The sequence below is a fragment of the Calliphora vicina genome, chromosome 1 (genome assembly GCF_958450345.1).
Source record: "Calliphora vicina chromosome 1, idCalVici1.1, whole genome shotgun sequence".
Classification (NCBI taxonomy): Eukaryota; Metazoa; Arthropoda; class Insecta; order Diptera; family Calliphoridae; genus Calliphora; species Calliphora vicina.
Window position 1 is genome coordinate 60600144 of NC_088780.1, and position 12555 is coordinate 60612698.

Sequence of the window (12555 nt, forward strand, 5' to 3'; positions counted from 1 at the left end):
ACTGTTGAGATAAATGTAAATGGCTTAAAAGGTGAAGCTATTTTCTTTTTAATAAGCTTATAGAAAAGATAGTTAAATTTCAATCTGTCTTTGAAGTGATAAATATGTCGTAATGAGAAAGTATTCTCAACCATAGTCGATATTATGATTGGTAATCGCTTAAAGCGAATTCTTTTTATTTGACTGCCACAGGCTAAAGATAATAGAACCTGATTTTTTGGAGCAAGCTGGCGTTGTAATGGATTTAGCTCAAAAAGCATGACATTACAAATATGAACAATGGTTTGAATCCAATAACAAAAACGATTCAGAAAATATTCCAACACTGAAATCAATTTATTCATCTAAAAATTATTATACCCCCAGAGGAATTTTAAAATCTTTTTTAGATTCTCTACCACAAAATTTTGAAATGTCTAAAGAAAAGGAAACCGATTTGTTTCACCCTTTAAAGAAAAATAATGGTAAAGAAGATTCACCATTAACAAAATTGTTCGCATTAAATGCAATAGACTTTAATATATGCGAAAATTAAACCAAATATTTAAACAAAAATCAAAAGGAAAATTTAATATAGCTTTTAACTTCTTGTGAAGATATTTTTCAAAACATATGCTCACCGATAAAAGGAGTCAAACATAAAATAAACACCGAAAACTAATCCACCTTAAAGAATCTCACCAGCCATGAAAAATATTTGAAAAAATGGCTGCACAAACGGAAAATAAAAGTCAATGCAAGAAAATGTACTCACGTTACATTTGCTATAAGACGAGGAAGTTGTCCTTCCATACAGATAAATATTATCAAACTTCTTCAATTGTACTGGCTAATTGACCAACGGCCTACTCTACACTTGGAGTACCAAGAGCTTTTGCACAAAACAGTTATAAAACCAATATGCCAATACGGCAATTCAGCTATGGGGAATAGCCTCCTCATCTAACGTTGAAAAATTGCAAAGAAAGCTGTCAGCACTGTTAAGGACAATAACAAGTGCCTCATGGCACATTCGCAATAGTAATATCCATAGAGATCTCAATGTCCCCATAATACGCGAAGAGATCAAACTATCCATTTTAAACTACCTTTCAAAAATATTGGATCATCCAAATGCCCTTACCAGGAAGTTGCTATCATTTCGCAAACGTTTGCAAAATGTACAAAACAAATCAAAATTTTTAAATTGTATTGTACATGAGCAAAACCAAAACCAAAAATTTTCAAGTGACAAAGAGAGAAAACGAAACAATTAGCTTTTCACTCATCTGCATTATTTAATTTACCGTTACAATCGTACATTTGAGTACAAGATAGATAGAAAAAAGTTTTTTTATTTGTTTTGTTTGTTTTTGTACTCTTTTTTCTATTATAATGAGTAAATCAATTACCTAACGTTTGTTTCAATCAAAGTATAACAAGTAGTCCGACCCTTTGACTGCAGTATTTAACTCTAAACATGTGTTAGTAACAAAAATGTACATGTGTTGGTGCCAATCCCGATCCCGAAAATCACTAAAATCCAGAAGTCCTGAAAAATCCCGGCATTTACATTTCTTAAATCTTGAATCCTTGGATTTGTAAACCCAGTCCCGTTTGGCATCCCTAGTTGGTGCCTTTTTAATTTTCACCAAACACACAGAGTTCTATAAAAATGTTTAAATTTTAATTTATTTAAATTTTGTTCTATTTTCAATACCAAAAATTTAAACTCAGTTCTATAAATTTAATTCTACCACAATTAAAATTGTGTATCAAAAATTAATAAAAAATAACAATATTCGTTCAAGAATGACAATACATTTAATCTATATAAAATTAGTTTCTAATGTAATAAAATGTACGTTATTTATTTACAATTGTAATAAAATAGAAAAGTTTAGAACAAAAAATATTTGTATATAGTGTTTAGTATACAAAATTTTGTAGTAATTATTTAATTTTCTAATGCATTGCAAATTGGTCTCCAAGACCCATTTTTTGCCAAAACTCTAAACTTTTTCTCCTATATTTGTTGTTGGAAATTTTAGCAAACAATTCAGATAAACAAAAAATATAATTTGTTTTTGCAAATCCTTATTCTATGAGGGTAGCCGGCGTTTAGCTTAACAACTTTACTGAACATAACTTTGCGAAATTCGGACACTTTGCTATGTCTTATTTCTGACTTTCAGGTTGAAGTTTCCGTTTTGGTGTATTCTGGGACTTATTGTAAAATTTTACGGATAATATTTTTGCGGAAAATTTTAACACCTTCTTTTTAAGGTGTTTTAAAGGTGTTTTTTGCTCTTTTTTAAAAGAAGGACAAAAGAGACCCATGCCTTGAGGTAACATATTCTACAAAAATGTTCTCAGCAACATTTTCCATAAATTTGCTGAACACATTTTATATCTGAAATGTAAGGATCACATGGTTTCTTATGCCGATTAACAATAAGAATGTGCCAGAGTTGGGAAACTTTAACCCCCCTCAAATGAAATTCAGATGTAAACTTTCAAAACGCCGATACACGTGTCTTTTTTTTGTCTCATCTATCAAAATTTATTGGTCGCATCTTGTAATTTTTTTGGTGAAGAATTTTAATACCCTAGTCGTAACCCATCTACCGGCAACATTGTAAAGAGGCGAATGTAGTGATTCATTCATATCGTGGCATTAAACTTTTCATATTGATGCATTATGTTTATGTGTACAAATAGCAGAAAAAAACTGAAAACATTGTGAAAAAATATGATTGCATGTACACAACATACTTTTTGTACGCCACAAAAATAACATAAAGAATAAATTTTTACTGCTTCCTAAATACATAATATATTTTTAACATTACAATTAATCATGTGGCTAGGAAGGAAACTTGTGTTATTAGTTCTGGAAATAAGTCCGTGACTTTTTGAATGAAAGGCAGTTTTTTGATAAAAAATCATTTCATTTGATTTCATAATTTCTTCAGGTTTGGAAACAATAATAGTCACTTCGGGCAAATCCGGAGAATAGGGCGGATGAGATAGCAATTCGTAGCATAACCCATGGATAACCCACTGCACATGTGTGCACCCTTGCATTGGCCTGGTAAAAAACAACTTTTTTTCTTGGCCAAATGTTGTAGTTCTTTTACAAATCCTAATTAAATCGACTAAATAATTTGGCGTAATATTCTTCATTGATTGTTTTACCCTTTTAAAGGTAATCAATGTTGATTATACCGCGTGCATCCCAAAAAACCGTCGCCATGACTTTATTGGCTGACAAACCCTTGGCACCACATTACGAGAAACCCACAGTTTTGACAGGTATCTGATGTGTTGTGGTGGATCTTCGCTTGAACAACGCCAAACACTACTGATAAGTTGCTCACGATTGCGTTTGTTGTCGATTGTGAGTAAACGCGGCACCTTGCGTAACATACGGAAAGCTTTCTCATAACCAAGTGATCATTCAAAACTGAAACCACTGAGCCATATGAGATGCCTATGGCTTCCATAATTTTTCGCACTTTCAATTTCCGATCAACCATCACCATATCGTGCTAGTACGGCCACAACGAAATTTAGTAAACCACTTATTTACCATTGATATTAATGGTTCCCATAGTATCTATCAAGCTTAGCCTTGGTTTGAGTGATGGTTTTTATAAGTAAAAAATGCTTAATGAGCACACAAAATTCACTTTTTTAAATTTTACATGGCTGTCAAATACAATCTTAATGACGTAGCTTGTTCTAATTTCGTCAGGAGTCAAATTATTGAACCGACCTCGTATATATGTACAAATAAATAAATTTTGAATAAACGTTGTATTATAGAGTCCGACAAATATGTACGTATTTGGAAAATTCCTTTTTAAAAGACTACACTTAAGCTACGTACACACGGTTGTCAGATCTGGCAATGTGCTCGCAATACACTGACGATGAAATATTATTAGCAAAAGGTAAATTTTCAGTTTAGACGATTGTAAGAAAACCTTACAATTTCATTGTCAGACAATTGTCAAACAATAAATTCATCTGCCAACAAATGTTGTCAGTTCACACGGTTGTCAGATTGTTGTATGGCAAACGTAACCAGATCTCTTGTTAGACATTGTCAGAAGAAAATTCAAATCATTTGACAGAAAATTTTAATTGTCTTCTGTGTGTATTTATAAAAAAGTCGGAAATTTAAAATATTATTATGGAACAGAAAAAAGCCATTGCAACTATTTTAACAAAGAAGACTAAATATCAAAAAATCCTCGCAAATTTTGGTACTTCGCCGTCAGCAGAAGGGATTTTATGCTAAATTGCTCATCCACATACGAACTGACGAGCCTGAGTGGTATCATAATTTTTTGCGAATGGACTCCGAACAATTTCATCATCTTCTAAGTTTATCTTATCGACCAGTAACTCAGTCAGTTTTTGTCCGATTTAAATTTTTTAACGGGTTTAGAATGAAAATTTACTACACTTTAAAATGTGATGTATTTTTTGATATATTTGTAAGTTATAAGTATTGTTTTTTTTAAGAATATCTAAAAAAACTAGATTCATCATCTTTTTATTTTAAGTAGCTTTTTATTGCCTTTTTTCTATGAAAGCTATACAAATTTATAGCAATGTATAAAGAAAATTTAGTTTTTAACAAAACATGGTTTTATTCAATACGTTTTTTAGTAAAATATTTGTAGAGTTTTTAATTTACAAGTAATTCTATCGAACTTTTTCGAAATAGTTTATAAACTTTTGCAAATTTAAACCGATTTTAACAAGTAATGTCTCGTTTGTTCTATATAAAATTTTCTTTAAAACGTTGTGCAAAAAATAGGTTTTCATAGAAAATACATTTTATGCATACATTTTATGAAAGTTAATTATTTTGCCTTTCCATAACTGTTTAAAATTTGTCGGTCAAAAGTTGTTTTACTAAAGTACTACGACCTATCGTAAAACAGTTTATTCAAAATAATTAAAAATTTTTAGGGTGTTTCAAAATCTTTGAAAACAACCCCCATATGGTCGCTTTTCAAGTTCTTACAAAAAGTGTTTTTTAGCAGTATGTTAATTTTAAAAATTTAGAATCACAATTAAATATTTTCATTTCATTCCTTAAAATGTATTTAACTAAACCGAATGTCGAATGACATTCTGTTTCTTTCTTTAGTATAAACATTGTTTAAAATAGTAAAAACCATTTCACAAAAGGCTTTGCTTACTGGTATTGAAAATACGAAACATACAACTTTTCTTAAATTCTCGAATTCATTCCTTTCACCTTTGCACAGTGGATCCGCCCATAGGCCAAAAATAAATAAAACGATGACAAAATATTTAGACAAAATGCATAAAAATTGTCTCTTAGATATCCAATCTTTTAAATGGCAAACCGGTTTTTGCTGGAAATCTAACGGGACTTTTTAAAAATAAAATTAAAAGCATGAGCAAATATTCATTTGCAAAGCGCAGCTGAACGCTGGATTTGCAAACGTGCACTTCAAAACGGTCTTGCAATTGCTGTAGTCTACAAAATTAAATTATTTTCAATGAATTTTGAAGTTAAAGGTATTTATTTTATCTTTAGAAAATAATAAAACTAACTTGTGTTGTAATTCTTGTGAAATTAATGTTTTAGTTAACCTATATATTTGTTACTTTTTTGTATAACTTCATTATGTTTACTTAAAGTTTTAGATGTGTTCCCCCAATATTCCCCCGTAGGGTTTTTTTTCATTGTATTTATCAGATTCTTAAGATAATAAAAGTGCTGAAGTTAGTTGCGGAAATTTGCGGATGGGCTTGTAATCTTTAATATCCTAACTCGCCCCACAGAGGGATGGCTTCATACATTTTTTTTGCAAAAATTATAAGCTGTGGTCGTAGAGCGCTGATATTTGGCACAGAGAATTATATGGACTAAGTTAAGAAAAAAATGAAATTTTATCAAAATCGTCCACGCCCAACGCCCACTGCCCATACAATCCAAATTGATTTTTTCGCATAAAATTGTTTATATCCAAGCAAAAGTCTAGAAATTTGGTACATACATTTATTGAAACCAAAAAGGAACATGCTGAGTTTCAATAAAATCGGTCACGCCCACCGCCCACGAAACTCATTCATAGATTAGAATTTTTTGGATATTTCGTTTATTATTCGACAAAAAATTTTTAGTTTTCATTCTGTCCCGAAAACTTCCGAAAACAATTATTTTTATTAATCGAAACAAGACACTCCCACCTTTCATTTTATTAAAAAAAGAGCTTGGGGGAAAGTGGGGCTACATTTTTTTTCTCCAAGGAAAATCAAAAATACAATAATTATTAGACTTATAGATTTGGGCATATCTTCTTAACTGTTATGGTATCCCCATAATTTTTTTTTATTGATGTGGAAATGTTATATTTTTCAAATATGTTAAAGGTAAATGTATATAAACCACTGAATTGCGTGAAAATATAAGTAAATTTTTGCTTAACACCCTTGCAAGGACTTTACTAGCATGGACTTTTTTAAAAATAAAATAATTTTTTTCTTAAAACTATAAGTGTACATTTCATCTTTAAACATTTCTCTACAAAACTGCATCATTTGATTGTTGAAATTAAGTGTTTGAAAAATTGACTTTTTGACACCAAAATCCCTCTGTGCGCCGTCTTATTTTTGCATCGGTACATAAAAATCTGATCCATGGAGCTGAGGTAAGCAAACATGTAGTAGTGTCAATAGGTGAATTGTCGGAGGAAGATGCTGAAGCGAAAAATAAGCATATAAAACAGTTTAGATTGCAACATACCCGAAAAATATCGCGCATATAACTTTGTATAACTTTTTAATTTAGTTTTTTTTTTCAGTGTATAATTCAAATGAATTAAAATGGAATAAAAATTAACTAGAATTGTTTAAAACAAACGAATTTTCATACTGAAATATTTTATTTCAAAAATTCATAAAACAAATCTAAAAGCCAATTAACCCTTGAAAAATCAAAGGGCTACTGTGGCTAAAGTTGTTAATATTTTTTCTAAAAAATTTGCGGACTTTAAGTTTTTGGGCATGCAATGAGGTGATACATTTTGAAGACCCTACCTTTTTTAGTTTTGAAGATATTGATTATTGACCGCTTGTTCATATAAGGGAAACCACTGTGCTTTGGTAAAAATATAGGACCATACCATTTGACAAATCTCTTGGTATTTGTTTATAAACTTCACGAAGGCTGCAGTAATCGATACACACAGTTACTAAAGTATATGTACGATCGACTTTTTGGGCTTTTTTTTAAAAATCTATATATTTAAAATTACAAGGCCTAACTCATTCATTCACTCACTCATTCACTGACTCATCAGTCATGAGAGAGTGAGTGAATGAATAAGTAAGGCTTTGTATTTTTATATATATAGATTTTTTAAAAAAGGTCCAAAAAGTCGATCGTACATACATACTTTAGTAACTGTGTGTATATATATTGTTTATCGTTATCTATTTCTTCAGATATTTGAAGGTTTTGCGGAAGTTTTTGTAAATCTTCCCAAGAAAATATATATATTTTTTTTAAATTTAAAAATGCTATTTTTTAAAAAAACAACTTTGACCGCTGTTTTTAAAAAGTCTTCTACTTCAGTCTTAAAAGTTCATTAGGCGAAATTTTTTTCAAAATGCTGTTAACTTTGTTCTACTTTTGAGACTATTTATAAGTACGGTCATTATATCGAGCAACTCTAAAACTGTACAAGGGTCATTCTCAAGAGCTAAAATAGTTGTATGAAATTCCTGCATTATGTTTTGCATAAAATATAAATATGCTTCTGATAATCCTTAACTTTTACATTCTTCTTCATTGACATCATTATCAGAAATTCCATATGACACGTATTTCCATAAAACTTTTTGGCATTTATTTTTTCCTTTCTTCAAAAATACATACACTTTTTCGCATAAGTTATTACTGTGTACTAATTAGTAGTAAGTAAATTTGAAGTAATAAATAATATAGATATTATTGTCGAAAATTTCTATTTAGCTGGATAAATGTTATTTTAGCTTGAAACTGGAATGACATCAAAAAATCTGGAGAATCCAGCCAAGTCCAGCCAGGCTGGCAACCCCATCTATAATTATTACCAAAGTGTTAGATGCAATTTACAAAGTGGTTTTGGATATGTGTCTGAAGGTAAATTGATTTTCTTCATTCATAGTAGCATAAAACGGATGTAAATTTCTAGACACCAAATGCTTGGGACAAGTTTAATGAATTGCTGACAAGTTTAATGAATTGTGGAAATTTCCTAACTTATAGGTGCAGTGGACGGAAAGCATGTTGTAATGGATGCACCAGCCAATTCTGGCAAGGGCACACATAGTATCATACATGGGCACACATAGTATCATATTAATGGGCATTACTGATGCAGAGTATAAATTAAAATTGCGTTTAATCGTTACACCTTTGGTCAGGCGCTACACAGTTATTTAAAAACTTTTTTTGGAAATAATTCGGTATCTTGTGAACTATTAGAGATATTGTTAGGAAATTTTACATGCTTTGAGCTGAGGTGTTCGAATTGATCTACGCTTGTTTAACTTCCTAGCGCTAATGGGGGCAAGTGCGTAGCCCTTCAAACTTGGTAACCTCGGGTCTCAAATTTTTTAAAAAAAATCTCCAAAAATCCATTTATGATCCGAATGCGCTGACATTTTGAATATAAATAGTCCTTGAGAAGATCTACAAAAAATACGCTTACAAGTATGGTTATCTCTTTTAGTTGAAGAGATATTCAGGTTTATTGATATTTTTTTTCTTAATTTTGCTCGATCTTTTTATGGTTTCTTGAATATAGCGGGCCTACGGAGGGTCGAAATTTATTTTTAAAATATCAGCTATATTGGCGATTAAATTCTAAATTAAATAAATAACTCGATAACGGTTATCTCTTCCCTATAAAAAGTTATACGTTTCCAAAGTTGAAACTTGAAAAAAGGGCCGTATATTTTACGTTTTTTCCCCGTTTTGGTACTATATAGAATTTGTTTATGATTCGGAAAGATGACTTAATGCAAAAGCGTGTAAAGACACTGGCTCACTGAAGCGGACATATCACACCCCAGTCTTATCCAAACTTGGCCAATTTTAAAAAAAAAATTTCGGTTTGAGTAAAAAATTCTAAAAAGGCAAAGCACTGATCCACGAAAAAGCCCCATATTTGTATAACCCCATATGTTTCTTAAATACGTACTAAGTATTTTTACTATGACACGGTAAATAAAGTCACAGGAGGCACTTTTCTAGAAAAACAATAAAAAATATAAAATTTGAATTAATGTAAAATTTTAACAATTAATGATATCATAACAAAATTTGGAACCAATATAGACTTAAATGTTCCTAAATCAATGGCATTAGAATTTTTTAAATTTTTTATTTTCAAATACCGAAATTCCTAAAACGGGGAAAATGTGTTCCAAAAACTGAGTTTTTTAGAAAAGTGCCTACTGTGACTTTATTAGGCAGTTTGGCATTGAAAATCAGCAAAATCGGTTCAGTGGAACCAGAGTTATGAACCAAAATGTGAGACAACCCAAAAAACTTGATAATTTTAAAATAGTTTTTGTTATTTGTGCAAATATATTGCAGATAATACCATTAAATTTTACACACGTTATTTTTATGTTAAAAGGACTAACTCTGGTAAAAATTATTAGAATCGGTCCATGATTTCTCCTAGCCCCCATACAAATTTCTTCCCGAAATATGGTTCTATGGTCTGTAAATGCCTATGAAATTGCAGTAACCACACAAAATTCAGGAAAAATAAGTTTCGTGCTTAAAAAAAATCACAACACCAAATTGTTTGTAGATCGGCCCATATTTGACCATAGCCCACACATAAAGTTCACTTCCAAAAATCACTTAAATAAGCATAAATGTCGCTATTAAATTTAAATTCGTCATAAATAGTCCCCATATATACCAAAATCGCTGTACCTAATCGCTTCTATGAAGATCGGCCGATAATTGGTTATAGGTTATATATATAAGGACCACTTCTAGAACAATTAAAAACAAGTAAGAAAGTATGGTCCGTCAAGCCCGACCATATAATACCCTACACTAAGTAAAAGAGCAAAAACATTTTTCATTTAAAATATCAATAATTTATATTTTTGAGTGATTTTCGGAAGTGGACCTTATATGGGGGCTATGATCAATTATGGACCGATCACCATGAAATTAGGTCGTGTGATTTGTGTCTATATGAAAGTTTACTATGTTGAATTTTGTGAGTATACCAACATTTTTAAGCGATTTATGCAAGTTAAAGTGATTTTCGGAATCGGGTCTATATGAGAGGTATGACTAATTATGGACCGCTCGTAACAAAATTTGGTGACATGAATTTTGTATATATAAAACTTATTTGGAGCGTAATTTGTGGAGATACATTTATAAATTAAACATTTATGAGCGATTCGGTCCAATTTATGAGTCCAATTTCGGAAGGGCATTTGTATGGGGGCTAGGTGAAATAATGGACCGATTTCAGCCAGTTTCAATAGGCTTGGTCCTTGGGCCGAAAAAATAATATGTACAAAATTTGATCGAAATATCTTCAAAATTGCGACCTGTACTCTGCAAGGTTTACATAGACAGCCAGCCAGCCGACCAGACGGACGGACGGACATCGTTTAATCGTTTGATTCTAAGTCGATCGGTATACTTTAAGGTATATACACCACCCACTATGGTGGTGTAGGGTATAAAAATTTGTTGGTGTTATAAATATACATATAAGAAAGGTAAGAGTAAAAATTACTGCTTATATTTTTTATAAAATATTTTTTGTTTAGAAAAAAAAAATGCAATTATGTACATGTATGTCCAAACTCTATTAGAATTTCTAAAGTAGTAATTTATCGGAATTAAGCTTTAGTTTTTATGTTGTCGTCATCTATATATACATATGTAGCTTTATAATTGTTAAAAAATTAGCTGCCACTTTTTGCCTAAACAATTTTTATTTCAATTAGAGTTTAACATTTCCATTACAAGGAAGGAGCTGTATTTTTATTTTTAAGATTGGCATTTCTCCCATTTAAAAATACAGAACATACATAAAGGCGTTGTGAAAATTTCAGGAAATCGGTCCAGCCGCTTCGTCTATAGGCTTCAAATAAACCCACAAAGAAAAAAATTACATACAAAAACACACATTCATTCATACACAAAAATACATTTTCATGTCGGTACGGCTTTTCAAAAGCGAGTTATGATTTTTTTCCGGCTTCGATTAGGAAAAAAAAATTTTAAATTTTTAGTTGGTTTCGGAGCGGCAAATTATAAACATGTTAAGAGTGAATGTGGATCTCTTAATTTTACAATGAAATTCAAACAACTGCCGCTGAGTAGTAAGCCACTTTCCGCTCTCCGTTAAACCGATCGTTGCGTGTCCACGGTTTAAGCGAATGTGTAATATGAGCTAATTATGAAAAGTTACTATACTAAAGTGTAACTTTGGTTTAAAAATCAAAATTTTCGTCAAAATTGGTTGTACAACTAGAGTTAAGTGTTATTGAATTTGTGGAAAAACAAGGTGTAAAAATGGAGTCTGTTGTTATTTTTTTTTAATTTTTCTTTGTCCACTGTTTACAAAATGAATACACATGTGCATTAGGGTGGAGCGAATTTTTCCACAATCGCTTTGGAATACTTGCTAAAAGTAGCTTTTTTAACTCCCAATTATACACAAAAAAATTTCAGTTGGTGGATGGAATATATTGAGGTGCCTCAACATCTTTATAATAATACAAAATAAATGACTCTAGAAAACGGGGGGAGTGGAAGTCCACAATGCCCTCCTTGTGTCTAGTAGTCTTGGATGTTTTGGATAATTATGTATATTGACCTAACGATACAGACAAATTTATACATATTCAACATAAACTAAAGTTTATAAAGTACTAGCTAAAACCCGGTGTGCTCCAATATATTTCATATTTTCTAACCTTAATGCGAATTGTAATAAAATAGAAAAGTTTAGAACAAAAGAAATTTGTATGTAATGTTTATTATACAAAACGACTTAAGTATAAAATAAACAATCTTGAAATTCTCGCAGATGATAATGATTTTGAAAAAGTCAAACAATTTCTTACAGAAATCAATTTATATAATTTGATTTAAATCTTGCTTTTAAAACATAAACATGAAAAAATACTACATTTAAATAGAACTAAAAAAAAATCTTTTGTAATTAAGAATGTAATATTAATGTTATTACACAAAAATGTACTATAATACAAATGGCCTATATAACCTTACTGTATTGGGGCCTTCCAAAACTTAAATAAATAAAATAAATAAATAAATAAATAAATAAATAAATAAATAAATAAATAAATAAATAAATAAATAAATAAATAAATAAATAAATAAATAAATAAATAAATAAATAAATAAATAAATAAATAAATAAATAAATAAATAAATAAATAAATAAATAAATAAATAAATAAATAAATAAATAAATAAATAAATAAATAAATAAATAAATAAATAAATAAATAAATAAATAA

The 12555-nt window shown here is 30.1% G+C and overlaps 1 pseudogene; it reads right to left on the minus strand.

Moving 5' to 3' along the window:
• Window positions 1-3408, minus strand: part of LOC135948865 (uncharacterized) — a 32309-nt pseudogene extending 28901 nt beyond the window's left edge.
• Window positions 3409-12555: the final 9147 nt, after the last annotated feature.